This window comes from Salvelinus namaycush, chromosome 30 (genome assembly GCF_016432855.1).
Source record: "Salvelinus namaycush isolate Seneca chromosome 30, SaNama_1.0, whole genome shotgun sequence".
Classification (NCBI taxonomy): domain Eukaryota; kingdom Metazoa; phylum Chordata; class Actinopteri; order Salmoniformes; family Salmonidae; genus Salvelinus; species Salvelinus namaycush.
Genome location: NC_052336.1, coordinates 216,347 through 226,702, shown reverse-complemented (window position 1 = coordinate 226,702; position 10,356 = coordinate 216,347).

Sequence of the window (10,356 nt, the reverse complement as noted above, 5' to 3'; positions counted from 1 at the left end):
AATTACAGCACTTTTTAGGGGCCAAAAAGTATTGGGACAAATTCACTTATTTGTGTAGTAAAGTATTAAAAAGTTAAGTATTTGGTCCCATATTCCTAGCACGCAAGGACTACATTAAGCTTGGGACTCTACAAACTTGTTAGATGCATTTGCTGTTTGTTTTGGTTGTGTTTCAGAGTATTTTGTGCCCAATAGAAATTAATGGTAAATAATGTATTGTGACTTTTACTGTCAATAAGAATAGAATATGTTTCTAATCACTACATTAATGTGTATGCTACCATGATTACAGATAATCCTGAATGAATCGTGAATAATGATGAGTGAGAAAGTTACAGACGCGCAAATATCATACCCCCAAGACATGCTAACCTCTCACCATTACAATAACAGGGGAGGTTAGCATTTTATATCATACCCCCAAGACATGCTAACCTCTCACCATTACAATGACAGGGGAGGTTAGCATTTTATATCATACCCCCAAGACATGCTAACCTCTCACCATTACAATGACAGGGGAATGTTAGCATTTAATATCATACCCCCAAGACATGCTAACCTCTCACCATTACAATAACAGGGGAGGTTAGCATTTTAAATCATACCCCCAAGACATGCTAACCTCTCACCATTACAATAACAGGGGAGGTTAGCATTTTAAATCATACCCCCAAGACATGCTAACCTCTCACCATTACAATAACAGGGGAGGTGAGCATTTAATATCATACCCCCAAGACATGCTAACCTCTCACCATTACAATAACAGGGGAGGTTAGCATTTTAAATCATACCCCCAAGACATGCTAACCTCTCACCATTACAATAACAGGGGAGGTTAGCATTTTAAATCATACCCCCAAGACATGCTAACCTCTCACCATTACAATAACAGGGGAGGTTAGCATTTAATATCATACCCCCAAGACATGTTAACCTCTCACCATTACAATAACAGGGGAGGTTAGCATTTAATATCATACCCCAAAGACAAGCTAACCTCTCACCATTACAATAACAGGAGAGGTTAGCATTTTATATCATAATCCCAAGACATGCTAACCTCTCACCATTACAATAACAGGGGAGGTTAGCATTTTATATCATACCCCCACGACATGTTAACCTCTGACCATTACAATAACAGGGGAGGTTAGCATTTTAAATCATACCCCAAAGACATGCTAACCTCTCACCATTACAATAACAGGGGAGGTTAGCATTTTAAATCATACCCCCAAGACATGCTAACCTCTCACCATTACAATAACAGGGGAGGTTATCATTTTATATCATACCCCCAAGACATGCTAACCTCTCACCATTACAATAACAGAGAAGGTTAGCATTTAATATCATACCCCCAAGACATGCTAACCTCTCACCATTACAATAACAGAGAAGGTTAGCATTTTATATCATACCCCCAAGACATGCTAACCTCTCACCATTACAATAACAGAGAAGGTTAGCATTTAATATCATACCCCCAAGACATGCTAACCTCTCACCATTACAATAACAGGGGAGGTTAGCATTTAATATCATACCCCCAAGACATGCTAACCTCTCACCATTACAATAACAGGGGAGGTTAGCATTTTATATCATACCCCCAAGACATGCTAACCTCTCACCATTACAATAACAGGGGAGGTTAGCATTTTAAATCATACCCCCAAGACATGCTAACCTCTCACCATTACAATAACAGGGGAGGTTAGCATTTTAAATCATACCCCCAAGACATGCTAAACTCTCACCATTACAATAACAGGGGAGGTTAGCATTTAATATCATACCCCCAAGTCATGCTAACCTCTCACCATTACAATAACAGGGGAGGTTAGCATTTTAAATCATACCCCCAAGACATGCTAACCTCTCACCATTACAATAACAGGGGAGGTTAGCATTTTAAATCATACCCCCAAGACATGCTAACCTCTCACCATTACAATAACAGGGGAGGTTAGCATTTTATATCATAATCCCAAGACATGCTAACCTCTCACCATTACAATAACAGGGGAGGTTAGCATTTTATATCATACCCCCACGACATGTTAACCTCTCACCATTACAATAACAGGGGAGGTTAGCATTTTAAATCATACCCCCAAGACATGCTAACCTCTCACCATTACAATAACAGGGGAGGTTAGCATTTTATATCATACCCCCAAGACATGTTAACCTCTCACCATTACAATAACAGGGGAGGTTAGCATTTTAAATCATACCCCCAAGACATGCTAACCTCTCACCATTACAATAACAGGGGAGGTTAGCATTTTATATCATACCCCAAGACATGCTAACCTCTCACCATTACAATAACAGGGGAGGTTAGCATTTTCTATCATACCCCCAAGACATGCTGATCTCTCACCATTAACCTCTTAGAAAAAAGGTGCAATCTAGAATCTAAAAGGGTTATTCGGCTGTCCCCACAGGAAAACCCTTTGAAGAACACTTTTTGGTTCCAGGTAGAACCCTTTCCACAGAGGGAAAAATTATCAATGGAAATCAAATTTATCAACCCATGGAGGTCTGGATTTGGAGTCACACTCAAAATTAACGTGGAAAACCACACTACAGGCTGATCCAACTTTGATGGTAATGTCCTTAAAACAAGTCAGAATGAGGCTCAGTAGTGTGTGTGGCCTCCACGTGCCTGTATGACTTCCCTACAACGCATGGGCATGCTCCTGATGAGGTGGCGGATGGTCTCCTGAGGGATCTCCTCCCAGACCTGGACAAAAGCATCCGCCAACTCCTGGACAGTCTGTGGTGCAACGTGGCGTTGGTGGATGGAGCGAGACATGTTGTCCCAGATGTGCTCAATTGGATTCAGGTCTGGGGAACGGGCGGGCCAGTCCATAGCATCAATGCCTTCCTCTTGCAGGAACTGCTGACACACTCCAGCCACATGAGGTCTAGCATTGTCTTGCATTAGAAAGAACCCAGGGCCAACCGCACCAGCATATGGTCTCATAAGGGGTCTGAGGATCTCATCTCGGTACCTAATGGCAGTCAGGCTACCTCTGGCGAGCACATGGAGGGATGTGCGGCCCCCCAAAGAAATGCCACCCCACACCATGACTGACCCACCGCCAAACCGGTCATGCTGGAGGATGTTGCAGACAGCAGAACGTTCTCCACGGCGTCTCCAGACTCTGTCACGTCTGTCACATGTGCTCATGTGCTCAGTGTGAACCTGCTTTCATCTGTGAAGAGCACAGGGCGCCAGTGGCGAATTTGCCAATCTTGGTGTTCACTGGTAAATGCCAAACGTCCTGCACGGTGTTGGGCTGTAGGCACAACCCCAACCTGTGGACGTCGGGCCCTCATACCACCCTCATGGAGTCTGTTTCTGACCGTTTGAACAGACACATGCACATTTGTGGCCTGCTGGAGGTCATTTTGCAGGGCTCTGGCAGTGCTCCTCCTTGCACAAAGGCGGAGGTAGCGGTCCTGCTGCTGGGTTGTTGCCCTCCTACGGCCTCCTCCACGTCTCCTGATGTACTGGCCTGTCTCCTGGTAGCTCCTCCATGCTCTGGACACTACGCTGACAGACACAGCAAACCTTCTTGCCACAGCTCGCATTGATGTGCCATCCTGGATGAGCTGCACTACCTGAGCCACTTGTGTGGGTTGTAGACTCCGTCTCATGCTACCACTAGAGTGAAAGCACCGCCAGCATTCAAAAGTGACCAAAACATCAGCCAGGAAGCATAGGAACTGAGAAGTGGTCTATGGTCACCACCTGCAGAACCACTCCTTTATTGGGGGTGTCTTGCTAATTGCCTATAATTTCCACTTTTTGTCTATTCCATTTGCACAACAGCATGTGAAATTTATTGTCAATCAGTGTTGCATTCTAAGTGAACAGTTTGATTTCACAGAAGTGTGATTGACTTGGAGTTACATTGTGTTGTTTAAGTGTTCCCTTTATTTTTTTGAGCAGTGTATATTACATACAGGTCACATGCTGGTAACTTTCAGTTTCAAATTGACTCACAAACTATTAATACCTTTAGGGAGCGTCTCAGACACTTGAAACAAACTGTAAGGACTGGGTGTCGGAGTGCGAAGTCAAGCGCAGGAAACAGAGGGTGCAATAACAAATGTTCTTTTAATGAACACTGTGAAACTTAGGCTACCCTTCTAAACACTGGGTGCTCTCATAAAACTACCCCAGACACGGGGGGAACGAAAACAGTCCAGTACCAACGTACACACGTAGTTTGACACAAACACCACGCTTGTCTCCTGGGTGGCGCAGTGGTCTAGGGCACTGCATCGCAGTGCTAGCTGCGCCACCAGAGTCTCTGGGTTCGCGCCCAGGCTGGGCTGGGTTCGCGCCCAGGCTCTGTCGCAGCCGGCTGCAACCGGGAGATCCGTGGGGCGACGCACAATTGGCATAGCGTCGTCCGGGTTAGGGAGGGTTTGGCCGGTAGGGAGGGTTTAGCCGGTAGGGATATCCTTGTCTCAGTATGTAAAAATGTAATAAAATGTATGCACTCTACTGTAAGTCGCTCTGGATAAGAGCGTCTGCTAAATGACTAAAATGTAAATGTAAATGCTTACCAACTAACAATCCCGCACAAAGAAACGTGCGGGCCGGCTGACTGATAAGCCCAACTAATTACAAACCTAATACAAAACAAGTGTAACCAATAAACACATAAGGAGGGGGAGAAAAGGATCAGTGGCAGCTAATAGGCCGGTGACGACGACCGGCGAGCGCCACCCGAACGGGAAGGAGAGCCTGCCTCGGTCGGAGTCGTGACACAAACATGTTATTCTTCCTTGTCCTCCTTTGTCTTTGAGGCAAAAGCCAAATGCCACATGTCGAAGTACAGTGAAGTACACTGTCATAAAAGACCAGTCAATAGCCTCCCAAATCGCACACACACAAATACCTGTGGTTTCCCTTGCTTAGAACAAAGTGGTGAATAGCCACAGGGAACATTCAGTTTTAATATATTACATACAGGTCACATGCTGGTAACTTTCAGTTTCAAAATGATTCATAAGCTCAATTATTAAGCCTCAGCTTTCAACAGTCAAAACCAAAGTAAATGGAAACCTTTGTCATCTGATGTGTTCATTTATGTTGGTTCCATTGGGTGACAATGCAAAGTAGTAGGAAAAAAACATTCAGTGTTGCTTTCTGACATCAGACACAATTCTCAAAATGTGCATATGTGTGTTTATCAAAACCTTTAGGGTGCTTCTCAGACAGTCTTCCTTTACCATGAAGACAAAGGCCACACAATGATATGGTGAAGTACAGCGAAGTACACTGTCATAAATTAGCTAATAGCCTCCCTCACACGTACACACACAAATTCCAGTGGTTTCCCTCGCTTAGCACCACAGCAGCCCTTAATATTCTAGCTGATGGTAGATTTGCCTAACTTCCTAATGAGCCTCCACGCTTGATCGCTGAACAGTAATAAAGGCACTAAGACAGATGAACAGTAGAAACCAACATGGACAATGTTTCACCTATATTAATTTAGCAGCGGCAGCCACCACTCCAAAATATATAATAAAATATATTACAATTAAATTGGAAAATACTTTTTGGGATAAAGTATATAAAGTATGTGGAAAATATCCTTTTTAAATAAGATCATCTTTGAGAACTAACAATCACCCAAAACTAGACAGTTATGGAGAACCTAAAATTACAAATTTGTTTTCATGTTTCAGTCACTCAGACAACTTAATAACACCGCATTAGCCATGGCCAAATGTGTATAATTTCAGGAAATTAGCTTTAAAACTGCACATTTTTTCTCAGCCCCATGACAAATGCGTAGAATTGAACAAAACTAGCTTTAAAACTGTAAAATGTTACCTCTCTGCCCATGGCAAAGAGCTTAGAATTGCGCCATTGGCCACGCCCACTACGTGTGTTTTGGTTTCAGATTGGTTCTGGTAACGTGCGTTGTGGCAAGAAACCACTGTGTGCCCGCTTCCAAATGGCGGCAACGATTTAGCAGTGTTAAATTAATATAGGGGAAACACTCCCTTTACCCTGTCACTGTGCAAGGAAACAGTGTGCACAAGATCACATCCTGTCCCCACAGTGTGTATTCTTATAACTTGTTGAACCTTGAATAGGCAGTTTCTGATGAGCTCTCCTTCATTACCTAAGAACTACAGCAATGCATCCTAGCAGATACTGCTGTGGGAATCCACCTCTCTCTATTTATTCAACCTTTGTTTCCTCATATCTCTCGGATCATGAAAGTGTTTTACCCTTTTTGTATAACACATGTAGCGATGTACCTTGCATGGATTTTTTGTGTTTCATTTATCTGTGCACGGTGCCTCTGTTGGAAGGAAGCATTATGTGTGCGTGTGTGCAAACACGAATCAGAGTGCTGAATTTGCCATCATGTTGAAAGAGCGTGCTTGCTGGCCGCTCTGATGAATTCTCATTCTGCCACAGAGTCATTACTGAAGAATAACAGATGCATCACGTAAATCAAGTGCTATTTGCATGTGAAAATGTCATTTTACTCCATTGTTAAGGTTTTGAGGGTATTCCCAAATGTATGGGTTCTAGAGGCACATTTGTTCATTGTACAGAAATATCCCAAAAAAGAATGTTGCTGCAAAGACAAACACACATTGTACACACACACGTCAGCAAAAACACCTCTATATTTCCATTTCTTTTTCATTTCTTATTATTTTATTGATTTGTTTCATAGTAATGTAACATCCCAGGTAGGTCAGGTATACACGCTTTTACAGATCTTGCTTTGACATAATATATCGTTATTCCACATCAGGGCAGTAAAAATCTAAGATCAAATCAAACTTCATGAAGTGCAGTTGAAACACTTTGATATACTAACAATGAAATACATTTTCTTTATGGTCCCACACTGCTGCTACTCTGTTTATTATATATCCTGATTGCCTAGTACCTTGTACCCCTACCTACATGTAGATACTGTATTACCTCAACTACCTGGTACCCCTCACATTGACTAAGTACTGGTACTTCCTGTATATAGCCTCATTGTTACCTCAACTACCTGGTACCCCTCACATTGACTAAGTACTGGTACTTCCTGTATATAGCCTCATTGTTACCTCAACTACCTGGTACCCCTCACATTGACTAAGTACTGGTACTTCCTGTATATAGCCTCATTGTTACCTCAACTACCTGGTACCCCTGCACATTGACTAAGTACTGGTACTTCCTGTATATAGCCTCATTGTTACCTCAACTACCTGGTACCCCTGCACATTGACTAAGTACTGGTACTTCCTGTATATAGCCTCATTGTTACCTCAACTACCTGGTACCCCTGCACATTGACTAAGTACTGGTACTTCCTGTATATAGCCTCATTGTTACCTCAACTACCTGGTACCCCTGCACATTGACTCAGTACTGGTACTTCCTGTATATAGCCTCATTATTACCTCAACAACTTGGTACCCCTGCACATTGACTCAGTACTGGTACTTCCTGTATATAGCCTCATTATTGTTTTTATTGTGTTACTATTTGCTTTTTTATTTAGTAAATATTTGTCTTACTTTTTAACTCTTCAACGTTGGGAATAGGCTCGTAAGTAAGCATTTCCCTGTAAAATCTACACCTGTTTTATTCGGCGCATGTGACAAATAGACATTTATTTTATATTTGTTTCAAGCAAACAGTTCTAAGGTACTAACTAAAAGAATAATACATGTTGAATCAATGACAGAATATGAAATCATTGTTACAACATCCATACCCCCAACTAAGGGTTTTATGGTCCTAAGTCATTAACTATTTAGACTTGCTGTCCCTTACTCAGAGAAGTTTATGCTTTGTCAACCGTAATTCCAATGCTGCTGTCCCCACTGATGCTGCAACTGCAATTAAAGGTTTGGTGGGGACCACAGCTACGGTACCTACCACAATTCCTGCTATTGCCCCCACTATAGCCCCTTTCACAACTGCATCTTTTACACTGGTAGCATCTTTCCCTGCCCTAGCACCCAATCCCCCTCCTACTGCTGCACAGGTGACACCCACTGCCACTACTTTACCCAAAGCTAACCCAACTGCTACAGGTGGACACACCCCCAAACACGCCCCCACGACTGCCCCTGCTATTCCCGCCACAATCTTCTCCATTATCAGGTGATCTGGAAAGACGTAGTACCCTCCCTGGTTCGTGTTCACCATCCTCTTCACGGTTTCCAGCAGCTCTGTCACCTGCTTCCTGTTGTTACGGTCTCTGTTGTTGAAGACGTGGTATCTGTTGCCACACCTCCTCAGCAGATCACTGTGCTCCTGTGGGGCTGTCCTTAGATACTCCTGTAAAGTCATGTCCTCCAGGTTATCACCGTGGGTGAACAGAACCACACTGTAGTTTTTCAAAGTAATCTCCCCGAAAACACTCACCATCTGGTCCACAACCCTTCTTTCTTGTTTAGCATAGCGGCCGATTTGAATGGTTAGAATGAAAGCATGAGGGCCAGGGGCACACAGCCTCACACATTTGAAAATCTCAGCGCGACTCTGGGACTCAGTAAGGTTGTTGCCAAAGAAACCTGGAGTGTCCACAACCAAAACACCATTTTCCACTAGCTGGCTGTTTCCACTCTGGCAGGTCCTGGTTACAGAGCTGGCGCTTGGACTTGCTTCGAACTCCTGCCTATTAAGAATGGTATTACCGGAGGCACTCTTCCCAGACCCTGACTCTCCAATCGGGACCAGTCGGTACATGTTTTTCTCTTTTCAAAGTAGACCTCAAGGCCCTGTGTTAAAATATATTTCCAAATGAGCTTGTGTGTATTTCTTTCCAACACAATAAAACTGTAACGATAATCAAAAAGACAGAAACAAATGCTATAGACAAAAAAAGACTATATTCAAATGTTCTGGTAATCACACAAAAGACTAATGGCATTGATGTCTAGCCAGATATACAGTGCCCTCTGTAATTATTGGGACAGTGACACATTTGTTGTTGCTTTGGCTCTGTACTCCAGCACTCTTAAAATGATACAGTGACTATGAGGTTAAAGTGCAGACTGTCAGCTTTAATTTGAGGGGTTTTTCATCCATATCAGGTGAACCGTTTAGAAAATTACAGCACTTTTTAGGGGCCAAAAAGTATTGGGACAAATTCACTTATTTGTGTAGTAAAGTATTAAAAAGTTAAGTATTTGGTCCCATATTCCTAGCACGCAAGGACTACATTAAGCTTGGGACTCTACAAACTTGTTAGATGCATTTGCTGTTTGTTTTGGTTGTGTTTCAGAGTATTTTGTGCCCAATAGAAATTAATGGTAAATAATGTATTGTGTCATTTTGGAGTCACTTTTACTGTCAATAAGAATAGAATATGTTTCTAATCACTACATTAATGTGGATGCTACCATGATTACAGATAATCCTGAATGAATCGTGAATAATGATGAGTGAGAAAGTTACAGACACGCAAATATCATACCCCCAAGACATGCTAACCTCTCACCATTACAATAACAGGGGAGGTTAGCATTTTCTATCATACCCCCAAGACATGCTAACCTCTCACCATTACAATAACAGAGAAGGTTAGCATTTTATATCATACCCCCAAGACATGCTAACCTCTCACCATTACAATAACAGGGGAGGTTAGCATTTTATATCATACCCCCAAGACATGCTAACCTCTCACCATTACAATAACAGGGGAGGTTAGCATTTTCTATCATACCCCCAAGACATGCTAACCTCTCACCATTACAATAACAGGGGAGGTTAGCATTTTCTATCATACCCCCAAGACATGCTAACCTCTCACCATTACAATAACAGGGGAGGTTAGCATTTTATATCATACCCCCAAGACATGCTAACCTCTCACCATTACAATAACAGGGGAGGTTAGCATTTTCTATCATACCCCCAAGACATGCTAACCTCTCACCATTACAATAACAGGGGAGGTTAGCATTTTATATCATACCCCCAAGACATGCTGACCTCTCACCATTAACCTCTTAGAAAAAAAGGTGCAATCTAGAATCTAAAAGGGTTATTCGGCTGTCCCCACAGGATAACCCTTTGAAGAACCCTTTTTGGTTCCAGGTAGAACCCTTTCCACAGAAAGGTTCTACCTGGAACCAAAAAGGGTTCTACTTGGAAACAAAAAAGGTTGTGTCTGTAGCTTTCTCACTCATCATTATTCACGATTCGTGTGTCACTGAAATGTGTCACTGTCCCAATAATTACGGTGGGAACTGTACATGTATTTCAATATCAAAATACTTCAGATAACGAAAACTATTCTACGTGGGTATTATTGTAGGCTATAATCTACTTTTTAC